We start from the raw sequence: 17,760 nt of genomic DNA, 5'->3' as shown, positions 1-17,760 counted from the left end.
ATTTCTAGGTAATTCCTTCATATGGTCTGTTAATGTTTCCAGTCACATATTTTAGGAAGTCATAAATACTCTGCCGAGAGTGAAGTTTCTGCTGAGCACGTCTTGGCAGTTCTGCCCAGAGGGAAGGGACAAAATTGCCAGGCGAGCAGGGTGCCCAGATATCTAGCCAGTTATGATCTTAGTGACAAAGTTGCTGTTGCGGATGCTGTGGAAGCCTGCCCAGATATGTTCACCTGGCCAGAGCTTTTATTCTCCATTTACAATGAGCTCATGCAGCTAACAGCATCACCCCCCCCCTTTTTTTTTTTCATAAAATTGTACTCAGCTAAATAAGAGTCACTTAGCCAGGAGGTTATGCTCTCCATCCCCAACCAGGGTGGCCTTGTTGAATGACTGGCTGAGACCAGATGGCAGCACTTAACAGTCACAAACAAAATAGTGGGCGGTGAGCAGAATGGCGTCCTGGGGCTTGTGCTGGCCATGAATCTTTGGAGACTGCTAATAGAAAATGATGTTCCCAGAGATGGGATCCATGAGAAGCCAACAATAAATACATTTTTTTTTCCCAAGGGAAATTGGATACAGGGTCAAATTGTTACTGATTTCCAGGAACCACCCCCAAATCTTATGAACTACCCTGTGTTCGGATAGGGTAGGGGCATATACATGTCAAGAGATAAATGGTCCATGTCCTCTGGTTTTTAAGTATATAATTGGAATGGCCATACTTAGCAGCTGGAAGTATGTTCATGTTGGTTCTTTAACCAGTAATAACTATTATAATAAGAGAGGCCACATAGAAGTGCTGCCTCCTTCAGGAAAGATAGTAAATACAAGCCAATATTATACCCAAGGGGAATGGTAGAGAGCATTGTCACCCTGAAAGACTTTCAGGTACGAGGGTAATGGTCCCCACTTGTGCCCATGAAATTTGCCAGTTTGGCTCCTGAACTAGATTCTTGCAAATGTAACCAAGTTATAAGCCCAATTATACATGCCGTGTTCGACGTATTTTTACCAGAACAGATCACAGCCTCAAGTATGTAGACTTCAGCTAGATAACTGCATTATTTTCCAATGTCTATTGTGAAAGAGGATCAGAGGCAGTTTATATTTATATGCAATAGATGATAATAACATTTATAATCTTGCCCCAGGTCTCTGCTATGTGACACAGTATAGTCAGAAGTGATCCAGACCATTTGAACATTCCATAGAATATCATATTGGTCCATTATATCAATGTTATCATATAACAAGCAATAGGAGCTTGATAAATGAGAAGTGACAAGTGCTCTGGGGGCTACAATTAGATATAGGAACTCCAGAAAATGAAAGATAAATTCTACAAAGTTTCCTGCCAAATATGTGAAATATTTGGGGTCCAATTTCCTGGAGAAAGCTAGAATATCTCATTCAAAGGACAACGTATTATGTGTTGCACTTCTATCAGTAAGGAAGACGCATCTTGCGTGGTGGGCATGTTCAAGTTTTCAAGGCAACATATTCTATACTGGGGAAGATTGTTCTGACTTCATTGATTGAATGACAAGGAAAGCTCCCAGTGTTGAGCGGGGCCCATAAAAAGAATGAGTTCTGCAGCAAGAATGGACTGTGGTACAAGCAGTTCTGTTGCTTGGGCCATATGACTTAGATCCCATGGTAGTAGAGATATATACAATATAGAAAGAAACAATATAGAGTCTATGACAATCTCCTGTATGAGAGTCATAGCATTGATCTCTAGGGTTCTGGACCAAGACCATCCTATCTGTAGCAGAGAAAGAAATCATCATTAAAAAATAGCTCCAGGTATGCAGATACGAACTATCGTAGAGCGTTTACCTGTGGGGTATCAGCTTACTTTGCAGCCAGAGCTAACCATCAGGAAGTGGGTAGTGTTAGACATAAGTTTATGGTGGTCCAGAAGCAATTCACTGTAAAATGGAAGTGGTACATCCAAGATTGAGCTCATGCAGCTCGAGTAGGCACAAGAAAATTGCACAAACACATGACTCAGACACCTATGCTGCTTTCCTGCATTATTACCTTGACTTCAGGGGGGTCTTCTCATTGTCAGAGGAAGAAAATGCCTGAACTTAATTCATTAATGGCTGGACTGTTATATGATTTTAAACCCAAATTAGACTGCTACTGACAGTCTCACCTATGTGTGAGGATGTCAGCCTCTGTCACTGACCACCCCAGGGCTTGCACAATGAGTGCACAGAGAAATCGTGGTGGCAGAGATGGAGGCTAACCATGGGCCCACAACCTGTGCTTCCTTACCAAGGTCGAAAGCTACTGCTGCTGCTGGACGTCTTGTCCACTGGTAACAAAAACCAGTGCAGAGTCCCAAGCAGGCATCATGCTTTCAAGAGACCAAGCGGCCACTTGCTGGCCAGTTGACTGGGTTGAACACCTGCCATCTGCGAAAAGGCAATGTTTCATCCTGACAAAGATTGACAAGGACGCACATATGGATTTGCCTTTCTTGCCTATAGTAGCTCAGCCAGCACTACCATTCAAGGGCTCACAGAATGCCTAGTCTATGCATGGACTCCCACACAATGCTTGTTATGGACTAAACATTTGTGTCCACCAAAAGTCGTATGTTGAAGTCTAATTCAAAAGGTGATGGTATTTGGGAGTGGGGCCTTCGGTAATTATGTCATGAAGGTGGGGTCCTCACAAATGTGATTAGTGACATTATAAGAGGCCGGAGAGCCAGCTTACTCTCCTTCCTTCATGTGAAGATACAACAAGAAGTCAGGAGTCTGCAATCCAAAAGAGGACTCTCTCCAGAACCCCAGCATGCCGGCAGCCTGATCTCAATTGCCAGCCTCCAGAACTGTGAGATATAAATTTCTGTTGTTCATAAGCCACCCAGTTTATGGTATTTTGTTATAGCAGCCTGAGTTAAGACATTCATTTTAGACAAGCAGCCCACTGTATGGCCTAGGAAGTGAGGCAGTGGGCATGTGTGGTTCCATTGTGTTCTGTAGATTCAGAAGCCACTGGCATGAAAGAACTTTGGAGAGATCCTTTTAAGGTGCAGTTGAGGCACCTGCTGGTAGAAGGTGCCCTGTAAGGTTAGAGTGCCATCCTTCAGAATATAATGTACTTTTAAAAACACAGTGGTCATTATATGGTGCCCTGTCACAGCCTAAATTACATAGATCGTGGAACCGAGGGGTGAACATAAGGCTAGCCCAGCTCACCATCACTCCGAGTGATCCACTTGGGAATTCGTGTTTCCTATCTCTATAACTTCAGGCTCTGTGGGTCTGGGGGTCCTGCTTTTACCTGGGACAGGGTAAGAATCCCAATAAACCTAAAACTATAGCTGCCACCTAGTTATTTTGGGTTTCTCATGCTTGGAGACCAGCAGTCATTGAAAGGATCTACCACACTGGAAGGGATTACTGACCATGATAATTACTAGGGGATAGGATCGCTGCTACATGATGGGAGAGGGAAAAATATGTTTGGCAAGAAACAATCCACTGGAGTATCTGTTGATATTCTCATGCCCTGTTTTAACTTGCTCTGTAAAAGCGCCATGTGGCAACTGGCTTGATAAGTGTATGCTAACCAGGTGCTCGGAGAGCTCAGAGATGTCTGTCTGGGGCATCAGAGAGCAGAAGTGTGAGTGAGGCAGAAAGAATCTAGACTATGTGGTGGAGGAGGGAGATGATGTGTCATGAGGCCATAGAACCAATTACAGAGTGGGACTAGAGTCCATCACCCTAACTTGCCTCTTGGAAGCTTGCTCAGAAATTGTGACTGTTCCTCTATATAGTAAACTTAATATGAAAATGAAGAGGATCTGATAGCACAAGACAGGGACTCTGTTTGATGTCAATAGTACACTGATCAAATCCTATTCCAGGCAGATGGACAGAAACCCTGGCAAATGTTGGCTTCTAACCACAACTGTCTCCTTCTCCAAGACTGGCCTTTGCCTGAATGACAGCTGTCTCTCTGGAGAAGCTGTCCTCCTGCTCCACCCCTCCCACAGCAACCAGTGATCAATAACACATTTACACAGGGTACAAAAGTTCATTTCACTTGTCTTAAGATAGGAACAACTTTGTGATGCAATGTGTACTCTAGGGTGGCCCTTGAGGTCAGATCGGAGCTAGTTTCTATCCAGATCACTTCGCTAGTTAGCCTTCTCCTCCAACCCTTTGCTGCTCGCCCATGCCCCTCCTCCGAGGGCACTCCTCAACACATCACTCCCACGAAAATCCCCACATTGGGCAGTTTCCGTGACCCACCTCTCTGCATGGCTCTTGCACTTGGAAAACTCTTTTGTTCCATGCTGCATAACAGCATCCTGGGAAGCATAGCACACTGAGGATGATTTTATATTTCTCCTTGCTCAATAGTTTGTCAGTCCTGAGAATGAGCCCAGAATGAAAAGGCTCTTTTCTTCACATTCCTAATCCATTACCTGAATGTATCATCCAATCCATAAGTGAAGTCAAATTTATTCATTAGTAATCACATAACGCATCTCGATTTTACACATTATGCACAAAATTCTCCATTTCACACCTCCAAAACTTTGGCTGGAATTTAAGTGTCTACTCTTATATTCACCCACCATTACAAACTATTGATCAGAGTAGATCGTGTGAGATTTTCTTTACCTACACATCCACACTAAAGAAATATCACTCTAGAAATGCACTGTCTTGGAGAGATGCCTCATCCTAATATTGCCAGTATTAACCCCTTATCAGGAGTAAGGTTTGCAAAAAACGTTCTCTCATTTCATATGTTTTTGTCTTCACTCAATTATTTCTTTTGCTGTGCAGAACTTATAATTTTTATATAATCCTATTTGTCTTTTTTTGCTTTAATTGCTTTACTTTTGGGATCTTAGCCAAGAATCAGCACTTAGACTAATAATGTCAAGAGGCTTTTTCCCTATGTTTTTTTTTGTTGTTGGTTTTGCAGTTACAAGTCTTATGTGAGGTCTTTAATCCATTTCGAGTTGATTTGTGTTTGTGGTGTGAGGTAAGGGGCCAGTTTCATTCTTCTTCATGCATATATCCAGTTCTCCAAACACCCTTTATTGAAAAGACTACCCTTTCCCCATTGTGTGTTTTTGGCACCTTTGTTGAAGATCAACTGACACTAAATGCATAGATTTATTTCTGGGGTCTTTACTGTGTTCCCTTGGTCTATATGTCTATTCTTACGCCCAATACATATCAGGTAGTGTGATGTCCCCAGCTTTGTTCTTTTTCGCTCAAGATTGCTTTGACTCGTCAGGATCTTTTGTAATTGCATATAACATTTAGTATTGTTTTTTATGTTTCTGTGGAAAATGTCATTGGAATCTCGAAAGGGATTGCATTGAATCTGTAGTTAGCTTTAGGTAGTCTGGACATATTAACGATACTAATTTTTCTAATCCATGAACACGGGATATATTCTATTTATTTGTGCCTTTAATTTCTTTCATTAATATTTTATAGTTTTAAGTCTACAGCCATCCTACCGTGAATAAGCTCGATCCCGTCTGATCTTGGAAGCTAAGCAGGGTGAGGTCTGTTTAGTACTTGGATGGGAGACCACCTAGGAAGACCAGGTGCTGTAGGCATAAAAAAATAATAATAAAAAAATAAGGGATTGTAAACTGGCAAGATCCTTGCAATCTGTGAGGTCAACCATGGGTTGCCTCGCCTAAAAAAAAGAAAAAAAATATATTTTAGAGTTTTAAGTACAGATCTTTTACCTTCTGGGTTAGATTTATTCCTAAGTATTTTATTGTTCTGATATTATTGTAAATGGGATTATTTTCTTAATTTCTTTTACAGATAATTTATTGTTAGCATATGCTGTGAATGCTACTGATTTTTCAATGTCATATCCTGCAATTTTAGTGATTTCATTCATTAGTTCTAATAGTTTTTTGGTGGAGTCTTTAGAATTTTTTGCCTATAAAATCATGTCATCTGCAAACAGAGGCTATTTCACTTTTGTTCTTTCCAATTTGAATGCCTTTTATTTCTTTTTCTTACCCAGGGCTAACTGGTAGAAGCCACAAAGCTATCTGTGGTTGGTCCCTGCCTGTGCTGGACCTGAAGGCATGTGGGAGAGTCCATATGGCAAACCAAGGCTGGCTGCCAGGAACACCTGGCCTGGGGCAGCTCAGCAAAAGTCCCAGGGCACCTCCAGGCCTGAGGCTGCCTGCTGACTGCTGGGAAGTGTCAGCAGCTGAAAGAACCTTGGGGTGTGTGAGTTGGATGGGGTGGATTTCCAGGAAGTCAAGGGACAAGTGGTATTTCCCAGGTTAGTGCAAACTCAGATTTGTTGCCAGTGCTGAGCCTATGGCCACTTGCAAAAGTCTCAGATCATACTGAGGCCAGCTGCTGTCTGTCTGGGGCCTGCAGACCTCTGAGATTTGTTCAGGAAATACTGCATCTTGGGCCAGGGCTGGTTGCCCACCACCGAAAGTGTCTCCTAGGTGCTGGAGCTGAGGCCTGTTAATTACTGTCAAAAAGAACCTCTTGCTGGGAGTGTGGGATGGGGCTGGTTGTCCCGCAATGAAATTGCCACAGGTGATTTGCCATTTGGGTGGGGCGGTGTCTCAGGGAGTCACGGGGTGGAACGTGGATCTCACTGGCCAATGTGGATTCAGATTTGGCCGTGTAGGGGGAGGGCTCAATACAAGGAAGATGGCGCCCACCTGCAGGCTGCACAGGAGGAGGGCTCAACAAAATGGCAGTGGCCACTGTTCCTCCAGCCCTCGTCTTGAAGCTACATAACTCAATCTTTTCCTGTATGTCTCTGGAACTTCCCGAGGTGCTGTCCCTTCACCTTCGCTGGAGCCCAAGGTGAGTGCCTGAGAGCCAGTGCGTCTGTGTGCCGGTCCTTTAAGGGGTCATCTGTGTTTTCAGCTGTCTTCCATCTTACTGGGTTAGTTGGAATCCCCACTGATTTTTACAGCCAGATTTTGTGGAGACTCCTCTTTCAGGCACTGGAATTCTGGGCTTGGAGCGCTGGTGCGGGGTTGGAGCCCTCACTTTTTCAGGGAGACCTTCAGTGCTGATGCACACAGGTGTAGAACCAACCTGCTTTGTGTCTCCACCTCTCCTATAAGTCTCAATGTGGCATCTACTTTATATCTTTAGTTATAGGAGTTCTGGTCAACTAGTCTTCAGATGGTTCTCCAAGTTGACTGTTCCATAATTTAGTTGCAATGTTAATGCTGTCATGGGAGGAGGCATGCTCAGTGTTTCCCTACTCTGCCATCTTGACCGGAACTCTCCTCTCTTAATTTTCTGTCTGAATGATCTATCCATTGTTGAAAGTTGAGTATTGAAGTCCCCATACTATTATTGTATTGCTGTCTATTTCTCCCTTCAATTCTGTTAATATTTGCTTTATATATTAAGGTGTTCTAGGATTGGGTACATTTATTTATAGTTTTTATGTCTTCTTGATGAATTGACTCTTTTGTTATTATATAATGCCTCGTCCATGAGGGTGAGCCTGGAGCCTGGGTCCATGAGGGCTAACCTAATGCTTGGGCAAGTGATAAGGGGCTGGCACAGCACAAAAGTCCATTTGGGTGGCTCTGGACTCTAATTCCACTGGATCCTGGGACTACAAGTTTGGATTGGAGGCCATCAGTGCTGGCCTAGCACTATGGAGATCATTTTAGCTCAAGGGTAGTCCTGGAGCCTGGACTGCAGGCACCAGCTTGGAGCCTGGAGCTGTGGGGCTGTCCTGGAACCAGGGTTCACTGGGATGGGCCTGGTACTTGGGTCCATGGTCAGGATTGTTGTTTACTTTACTCTCCTTCCTCCATGTGTAGGGTATCTCTGTGCGGCATTGCTCATGTTTGGGAAAAGAGTGAAGTGGATAATGTAAAACTATCCTTCCTACCATTTGAAAACATCTTTTCTTATTTCTATGTTTCACCCATGTCGGTAATTTCTCATCTGAATTCATTATCTCTCATGAAGGTATTTCCAAGAGTGAATAATTGTTTAAATTAATGTTTTTTTTCACGAGGATGATTACTGAGTACTAGAAATATCTGATATCACTCTCGTTGCTGAGATTTTGATAGGAATTTCATTAAACCTGTGTATTGATTTGGTGAGAATTGACACCTTTACTATGTTGAGACTTCTAACCTATGAAAAGGTATGTCTCCCCAGTTAGTTTTCTTTGATCAATGTTTCGTAATTTTTTAGCATAAAATTCTTGTACATTTTTCTTAGATCGACACCTGAGTATTTTATTGTTTGAGTGATTACAGATGGTATTTTATTTTTAATTTTAGTGTCCATCATAAGTATATAAAAATATAATTGATTTCTTTGGTATGTATGTTTATTCTAAATCCTGTGATTTTGTTGAAATCCTTTGTTTCAGATTTTTTAAAAAAAATTTCCTTGGAAGTTTTTACACAGATAATCATGTCATTTGTAAACAGGAAATTTCATTTTTTTCTTTCTGATCTGTAAGACTTTTATTTCTCTCTCTTGTTTTATTGCACTGGCTATTATGTTGAAAAAGGGTGGTTAGAGTGGTCATATTTGCCTTGCTCCCAATCTTAGAGGGAAAGCATCCCACCTTTCACTATTAAGCATGGTGTTGACTATAGGTTTTGTATAGATATTCCTTATCAAGTTGAGCAAGTTCCTATCTATTTTTATTTTTCTGAGAGTTTTATCATGAGTGGGTATTGAATTTTGTCAAGTGTATTTTCTGTATCAGTTGATATAACCATGTGACTTTTCTTTAGCTTGTTCATATGGTGGATTTCTTGATCGATTTTTGAATATTGAATTAACCTTTATCCCTGGAATAAATTGAACTTGGTCTTGGTGCATACTTCCTTTTGTGTATTGCTGAACTTTATTTGCTAATATTTTAAGAATTTTCACATCAATGTTTATGAAGAATATTGTTTTTTTTTTTTCCTTTTCTGTCCTTATCTGGTTTTTGTGTCAGTGTAATAGCAGTTTCAGAAAGCAAATTGCAAAGTGTTCTTTCTTCTTCTGTTTCTGGAAGAGATTGTATAGAATTGGTGTTAATTCTTTAAAAGTTTGGTATAATTCTCCGGTGAAACTATCCGAGCTTGGATATATCTCTTTTGGGAATTTTAAAATAGCAAATTTTGTTTACTTAATACTTATAAGATATACAAATTAGCTACTTCATACTGGGTAAGTTGTGGTTCTTTGTGATTTTTGAGGAATTGGTTCATTTCATCTAAGTTGCCAAATTTATTTCCGTGGAGTTGTTTGTAATGTCTCCTTATTATTCTTTTGATGTCTGCAGTGTCTGTACTGATAACATCTGTTTCATTTCTGATATTGGTAATTTATGTCGTCTCTCTCTTTTTTGTCAGTCTTGCTAGACGTTTGTCAATTTTATTTATCTTTTCAGAGAACCACCTTTTTATTTTGTTAACTTGCTCTATTGTTTTTCTGTTTTCCATTTTTAGTTGTGTTTTGTGAAAGGAATAGGGAAAAGTACGTCTATTTCATTTTCATGAAAACAGCTGATGAGCGCTTACTAGTAGGATGTCAGGCCCTCCCAGACTCAAGTGCAATTCATTTGCCTCTTCAAAGGAAGCTCCCAGTGGTTTATTCAAAATCCTCTTCCCAGTGGGTTATGCAAGAGAAGGCAATTTAAAATCTTAAAAATCACTATTTTCTTATTAATATTTACCTTCTGTCCTGAAGAAGATAAATTCATCATCAAGTGTGTACCGCAGACAATAACTATAATAAATGTAGATGAAGAAGAGAAGACTGGGTGCTGGAATATTCAAGGAGGGCTTCATGGAGGAGGTAAGGTTTGAGCTGGATTTTGAGGTATTGATATAGATAGTCCTATAGCAAGGACTAATCTCTCAAAGGACTAGGTGTGCTAGTCTGAGATACAAAGGGACAGCATGAAGTCAGAAAAATTAATGTAACATAAGCAGTTTGGCTTTCTGTAGAAAAGGAATCAACATAATATTGACTCTTTTTATTGACTATGTATCATACCTGTGCATTTATGTGAATATGTATATGTACATATTAGTGACCAAGTCTTTTGCTATATTGGAGATAAGACTGTCTTTCTGTCTGGAGGTCTTCTGGGCAGAGAATGTATTGGGAATTCAAAACCACATCCTGATTGGTAAAGAACCTAGGAGACTTATGACAAAGAACTGGTCCACAATTAGGGTTGAAATAAGGTCACGTCTATTTGATGGATTTGGGGACCTCAGATGAGGCTTGAGTATGGAGAAGAATCACAGAGCCCATGGACTGTAAGACAGAGAAGGCCAAAGGTTTGAGGGGACACATCCCAGGGTCAGAATGAGTTTGGTGGGGCTGCCGTTCCAGCTCCCAAGCACCCTGGGAAGGAGAAATCCATGGTGCTGTAGGTGCCATGGGTCCGGGTGGGAACTTCTTGTGTAAAATTTGGTCAGGAGAGGCACCAGGCAAAGCAGCAACGGTGTCCGTAGACTGGGAAGTTTGCAGCGCTGTAGCTCTGGTGCAGGAACTTCAGATAAGGGACTGCCAGGAATTCACCATCCTGCCCTGTTCAAGGGAATAACAAGAGAGGGGATTAAATGGAAATGACCTGGGGGCCATAGCACTGAGACTTAGAGGGAAGGGGCTGACCATTTAGCATATTCAGGCTTACTAGCTGGTAAAGACTATGACTTATGACGATACGTATTTCCCATGTATTGTGTGTAAGGCAGTGTGCTTTATATGCATTATTTTTTTATGTGAAGTAGGTTTTATTCATTTTGGTAGATGCTTTGTCCAAAATTGTACATCCAGTAAGGGCTAGAGGTGGAATAAATTTGATTCCAGTTTGGCTTTGACTCCATTACTGAATCTCTGACCAAACTGTAGGTCTAGTACTCAAAACCTGGGGCCATCCAAGGGTCACCTGTTCATTCTGGCTTCTACAGTATCTACCATTGTCCTATAATTGGGATTTGACAAGTCACGATTGATTTGACCACATTGGAGCAGCCGCTGAACCGCTAGAGTGTGGCAAAGGGGAAACAATCCACAGAAAGTTTGCAGAAAGGGTGCCCTCTCCCAGAAGGCAGTCCAAAGGGTGATGGGTGTAGAGGTGGCACCCATTGTGGGCTGAGCTATTAAATCTATGTTGAATAGTTTCTAGGAGCTTTCTGTGTGATTCTTGGGAGGACCACTTGTAAGCAGCTCCTCATAAATAAATGGCTGAACTTTATATTATTTTAAAGGCTGATGATAAAATAAATCATAGGTCTGGGAAAAGAGTGAGCCTGAATGTTGAGTTCTTAAAATCTCACTTCCTCTGGGGAAGATCAAAGCTGCGGTTCTTTTGTTGTGATAATGATGGACTGTCAGTGTCTGTCTGCTAAGTTCTGCTCACTGAATAAATGCTGGTAATTGCTAATTGCTTTCAGAAGAAAACTGACTCATAGCCTGTGAGTGACTTGCATATCAATGTTTCAGGCCTTTTGTGCTGGTTTTCTGTTGAGAGCGGGAACATGTTACTGGAGCCTGCACTGTCGCTTCTTTATCCTCTTGAGGGGTTGGCCAGTTCAAGCGACTTTTGATAAGAATGATCATCCCTGGAAAATTTCAAATGTGGGGCGTGGGATCATGCTCCCTGTTTCTGGCCATTTTGGTCTGCAGATCTCTTCTTTCGTTTCATATACAGTGGAGAAGATGAAAAGCATTTGGTACATTTCTACAAGCAAGGTGTTACAGGCTGATATTAGTGACTACCTCCACTTGCCAGGATCTTTAAGTGTCTTTCACTCTGATTACTTCTCTGAAAATATATTCATCTACCACAGATTTATGGCCATGTGAGACCCAACTGCAGCCATAGAGACACCCTTTCTTTCCAGAAAGACAGTTCTGAATTAAAAGGAGCCCAGTGTCTCCTATGTTAAAGGTTCTTTCTGACTTGCCAGTGACCAGATCACATTGAGTCAACATGACCAGAGTGATTATAGACAGCACCACCAAAGGGCCATTGCTATTGACTGCTGTCTTTCTTCAATGCAGTCATTTAGGTCTTTGCATATTTTCTGGTTTTTAGTTTGAAAGAAACTTTAAAGGCAAGAGATGGTAAGGGGAGAACTCAATGAGTTCGAGATGCACCTTAAAGGGCAACTATTTTTAAGTTCCCAAAGGGAGAAATAGACCCTGCCCTTGACCTCTCCGATGTGATTCAAGGTACACATTTGATTCTCTTCCCATCTTTTGTGCTGGTTTCCAATACTTGCTACACAAGTCAGAAATGTTCAATTCCAGGACACTGATCTTGGCTGTCTCCCCTTCATCCAAACACATAGGCAGAGTACCTTCGCATTCGGTGTGTTTGACCCAGAAGGCATGCGTGTGAAGCTTACCTGAGGATCTTTAAAAAAGTCCTGATGACCAGGTCCCACCTCCAGACACTTAACTGACTTAACTATCTGAAGCGGGGCCTAGGCATTGGTATTTTTTATTTTAAAACAATCAGATGATTTAAATGAATAACTGGGGTGAGAATCACTTCTATACAAAGGCTTTTTAAAATGTTAATTTGAGGGTAAAGGGGGTCAAATATATGGTGACAGAAGGAAATTTAACTGGATGGTAAACACAGTGCGATATACATATGATGTATTATTGAATTGTACACTTAAAACATATATAATTTCATTAATCAATGTCTTCCCAATAAATTTAATTAAAAATGTTAACGTGTTTTTTTTTTTACTGAAAGTTTTCTGTATATTGTCTAATTTAATCCTCTTGTCAGTTATTAGTGATTTTGCAGATACAGAAATGGGCTCAGAGAGGTTTAAGGTTTATCCCTTTAACCATAAAATAGTTAATCTTACACAAGGCATGCCATAGAAAATAAGCATATTCAGAGATAACTCTTATTTTTTGAAATAGTAAATATACTTCTTTCTTATTCTTTCTTTTTGGCCAGTGTACATAGCTGTAATCTTATTTTTACCAGAAGCCCACCTCTAAGCTTTATTTTTCTAATCCTGGACTTTTATTATATTTCTTTGCATGTCATCTATATGCTTGGGAAGTAGTTTTGTAAGGAAGTACTATAATGTGGAAGTTAAGAGCATAGCTTTGAAATAACTTACTACCTGGGTTACTTGGAAAACGTAATCTCTCCATGTTGATGTCCTCATCTGTAAAAAAGGATGCTAGTAGTACAAGCTTGATAAATTTGCTGTGAAGCATAAATGAGATAATTGTAAATCACTTAGTAAAACAACTGTAAATAGTTTGCACTTGATGAGTGCTCATAATATCCTTATTATCATTAAAAGGGTTATAAAGTGAGTGTTTTTCAAAGGCACTTCATATTCCCAACTAGTAGTGGGGATTTTTTTTTTTGGCAGGTAGGTGTGGGCAGCTACCTACTATTCTGCTTGCCTCACTCTTTCTCCTTTTCATTGTAGGTGAATAGGTTGAAATCCCTTCAATGTCCAGTTGCATCCACATGGGTAGACTATGGAAAGCAGCTACCAGTTTCCACTGCACTCTCCATGCATTCGAATTTAAGGGGCTATAAATTTTTGTTGCGTTGGCATTTCAGAATGTGGTTTGGCCACTGTTTGTGGAGTTGCTGGATCATTGAGGAAAGAGGGCTCAGGACGGGGGCTGAGGTGCTGAAGGCTTAGATGGGATATGAGGTTCCCCCAGCCATTCCAGGGAAGGAGTATAAGGGGAGGCATGAGACTTTTAGATGAGCTCAGCCTGCAGAATCGCTTGGCTGTATCAAACATCAGTGTCTACATTATTCAACTGAAATTCGATACCACTGTTTTACTAGAAGAGCCAAGGATAGCTGAATATCAGAAGTTCCCATAGGGGTTTCTCGCATTCCTACTTCTCTCCTTCTACCTTAGGCAGAGTATTCTTCATATTAAATATTTAGCCTTGGAATGGAGCACTGGTGAAGTCAAGAGTGGGACAAGAGGGAAAATGGTGACACCGAGATGAAAAGGTGGCAGGCCAGGACAATAGCACTAGTGACAGTTGGGACACAGACGGGATTCTGTACATGATCCCTACGATATGGCTTCTCACTCTTTTATGACAGCCAAGACCCAGAGATTCATTCAGTCATTTCCAGATGACCAGCCAGGACATTCTGGATTACTGTCTCAGGCTTTCTGGATGGGCGGAGCTAAATTATGTCTTTATAGGCCCTAAATACTTGAAAGATAATGGTTCTCCTACCCTCCCTGTGCAAATCAAAATAGTGAAAATACTCAACACTGAAAATAGAAAGTCCAGTGCGGATTTGAGTTTTTCTATTATGATTATGTGAATGCTTCTTTAGGGAATATTAATATCAAAATTCTTTCAATTTTCCCTGTCTTGGTGTTTTTAGTGTGCCTGCTTTGATTTTCCTCTAAGAAAGTGCATGCCTAGTTTTGATGGGAAAGCTCGAGCACTGCTGTCAATATCAGGCTGCACCAGGAAAATTCTGAATGAAGCTGGCACTACCACCTTCATTCCTCAGAGCCTCTGTGTCTCCCCGCCAAGGCTGAGAGGGACTAGAGGCCAGGATATGAGGCCCAGGTGGCTCAGAGAGGCTGCACACTGCCTTTTGCATGCTGGCCATGAAGCCTGTCACCAGGGAGAAGATAGAATTTAAAAAAGAACTGAAGTTCCCCCTGGATCTGGACAGAGATTAAATCGATCAATATTCCCCAGGATGAGTGCACCAACCTAGTAAGGAAAGATATCTATTCTCATAGACTTCTAGTTATTCTGGTCTATTTTGCTTTTGCAAAAGACATCGGCAATTAATTCCAAGATACACACAATGAACAAAGCCTTCTTGGGATGTAGATAGTAGACTTGACCCACAGACATGGTCAAAAGCTCAGGTGGCCACCAGACAGCCCTCATAAGCCCCATGGGTGAAAAATAAAAAAAGGGGGGGCTCTTAGATCTATCTCTTCTCAGTATGAAATCTAATTTAAATAGTTTCTGTCACCTATTTTTGATAAGTGGGTTAAATGTTATTCTCATTTCTTCTTCTCAAAGAGGTTTTGACTCTTATCCTAAAAATGCACATGAATTTTTAATAAGCCACTCAGCCAGACCGTTTCTGGAAGAGAACTGACTGTACTTTTGCAGGACTGCCTGACTGCTCCTACTATCTGGGTCAGAAGTTGGAGGGGATAAAGTGTGAGTCATGGCTGAATATATCTTATCAAGTTGCTGTTTTGTGTGTTTCATTGTACATAGTGTGGTTCTGGATGTATTGTGTCTCCAGCACTTTCAGTGCTGAGTGTTCCCTGTCTCGGTCTGGGGTTAGAGGGGAAGGGAGGGATGATACAGGGTAGTGGGTGGGTAAATCAGGCTCAACTCTAGTACCAGAGTCACTGTATCTGCTCTCCTCATCTCGACATCCCAGAGAACTACGTGTCTTCCAGGCAGACATACACTGATTCAGAGAGGATGGCACTTTTCTGCCTCTCAACCCAAGGCTTAGACTTAATGTTGGTACATCAGAAAGGAGAAATGGCCGCCGTGTTTACTCTAACACATGAGGAGTCCTTCTTCTACTACCCTTAGGCTTAAAATAAGTTTCTTCTCTGCTTTGGGGTCCCAGAAGGAATAACTCATTTCCCTGCACCTGAGTATGAACATAACCCTACCACAAAGTAGGTATCTGGGAATTTAGGTGGATAGGTTTGGGATGGATGCTGCTTCCTGGTGAGCATTCAAAAATACAGAGCTAATCATCTGACATTTTTGCTTAAAGATCTCCGATAGTTCCCCACTGTTCACTGAATAAAGCACATGGACCTTAAATAACATTCAAGCCCTTTAGAATTTGGCTTCAGCCAAACTTAAAGTTTCTTCCATTACTCAGCTCTCAAACTCTGTTACCCAGTCACGGGCTATTCCCAGCAGACCAACTTTTTTTTTTATTAAACGTTAAACACAATCCCTTTGGCATTTTTTTGTGGAAATCAACAAGTTGATTCTAAAATTTGTATGGAAATGTGAAAGGCCAAGAATAGCAGTCAATCTTGAGGACAAAGAACAAAGCCTTCTGCTGCTAGATACTCAAAGCACTGCAAAGTTAGGATATTTAAAACAGTGTTGATGAACCAGTGGAACAGATTAAACAGAATCAGACCCACACATATAAGGTTGCTTGAATTATAGCGTAGGTGTAATGCAATGCAGAGGAGAAGATTCTTTTGTTGGATATAAAAGACATTTTCAGTGAATGGTGCTGGGTCAATTGAACGTCCATATGGAAAGAACAATGAATATTGTTCCTACTTCATATCGTATGTGTAAATAATTTTCAGGTGGATATAGAATGTGAAAAGTAAAAGCTTCTAGAATAAAACACAGGCTAAAATTTTCTTTGATTTATAGTAGGCAAAGATGTCTTAAACAAGACTATAAACCACTATCATTGATAAATTAGATTATATTAAGGTTAGAACTTTCATTCATTCAGGTATGCCTGTAAAAGAGTAAAAGATCTAGCCATAGAGCTAGAAAGATACTTTTAAAATATGTATTAAAAGTTTATATTAAAGTATATATTTAATATACAAATAGATCTACATTTATCCAATAAAAGACATATTCATAGAATGTAAAGAACTATAAGTCAATAGAAGGTGACTTACAATCCAATAAAGAATAGGTGAAACTTATATAGTCATTTCACAAGAGAATTTCCAAATGCCAAAGAGGATATCATCAACATAAGAAATGTTCAAACCTGTAGAGAATATTTGTAACAATTCACTTGAGCCAAACTGATGACATTGCTGAGAAGCAAGATCTCAAGTGCTCCAGAGTGACAGGTTTTCAGTTTCTTTTATACATTTAGAATTAAGGAGGGAAGGTAAGGAAGATGACATGAAGGTGGGAGAAAGCAAGCCAGGGATTGGATTTAGGACAATTAACAAATTATGAGGGCGGTTATGCTTCCAAGGGGTCTGAAAAAGAGGCTTTTCGAAGATGTGTCAACCTAGGTGCACAGAGACATGCCCAGGGCCTCCTTAAGGCAAAGATAAGCCTTTTACTAAAATTATATGCCTGACATGGCATGACTACCCACCATGACCTGCCCAGTTAGGAATTTATGATCAGATTACCTTATGAGGTTACTTTTGGTCACTGGACTCGTCAAATTTAGAATAGAGCTCCTTTCTTATCCACAATATGATAAGATGCTCAACATATTTACTACCAGAGAAATACAAAATAACTCAGAGTAAGATATTAGTATATACCACCAAAATGTCTAAAATGGTTAAAAACTGAAAATATCAGCTGTTGTCAAGGACGCATAGAACTAGAACTTGCTCTCACACCACTGGAAGAAGGGTAAACTTGTGAAGCCACCTTAGACAACCATTTAGTATTATTTACTAAGTACTTCCCTTCCCAGCTATGTACCCAAGAGAGACGCATGTGTATGTGGATCAGAAGATAAGAACAGGTTAGCATTGTTTGTGATAATCTAAGACAAGAAACAACTTAACTGTCTGTGAATAGCAGAATGAATGAACACATCATGGTATATTCACACAAAGTATGAAGGCTTTTGGATGTCATGTGAAGTGATGGGACTTTAATTGTTAGGTAGGAGAGCACCATATAGAGGTCTTGAGCAGAACAAAGCTGTGCAGCAGGAAGTTGCATCTGGTAGTGCTAGGCAGAGAAGATATTTGTGTGTATTGGGATTCGGACATAGTTTTTCTTTCCA

At 40.7% G+C, this 17,760-nt stretch overlaps 1 protein-coding gene and 1 pseudogene across 1 annotated transcript in view; one reads left to right on the top strand and one right to left on the bottom strand.

Moving 5' to 3' along the window:
• Nucleotides 1-17,760, bottom strand: part of OPRM1 (opioid receptor mu 1) — a 147,238-nt gene that overhangs the window by 68,113 nt on the left and 61,365 nt on the right. The gene's annotated exons all lie outside the window — the stretch shown is intronic.
• Nucleotides 5,496-5,614, top strand: LOC120611468 (uncharacterized; annotated as a pseudogene).

The sequence above is a fragment of the Pteropus medius genome, unplaced genomic scaffold (assembly GCF_902729225.1).
Source record: "Pteropus medius unplaced genomic scaffold, Ma_sr-lr_union100, whole genome shotgun sequence".
In the NCBI taxonomy this organism is placed as follows: domain Eukaryota; kingdom Metazoa; phylum Chordata; class Mammalia; order Chiroptera; family Pteropodidae; genus Pteropus; species Pteropus medius.
The sequence above is the reverse complement of the archived record's forward strand: the minus strand, read 5'-3'. Positions and strand labels throughout refer to the sequence as shown.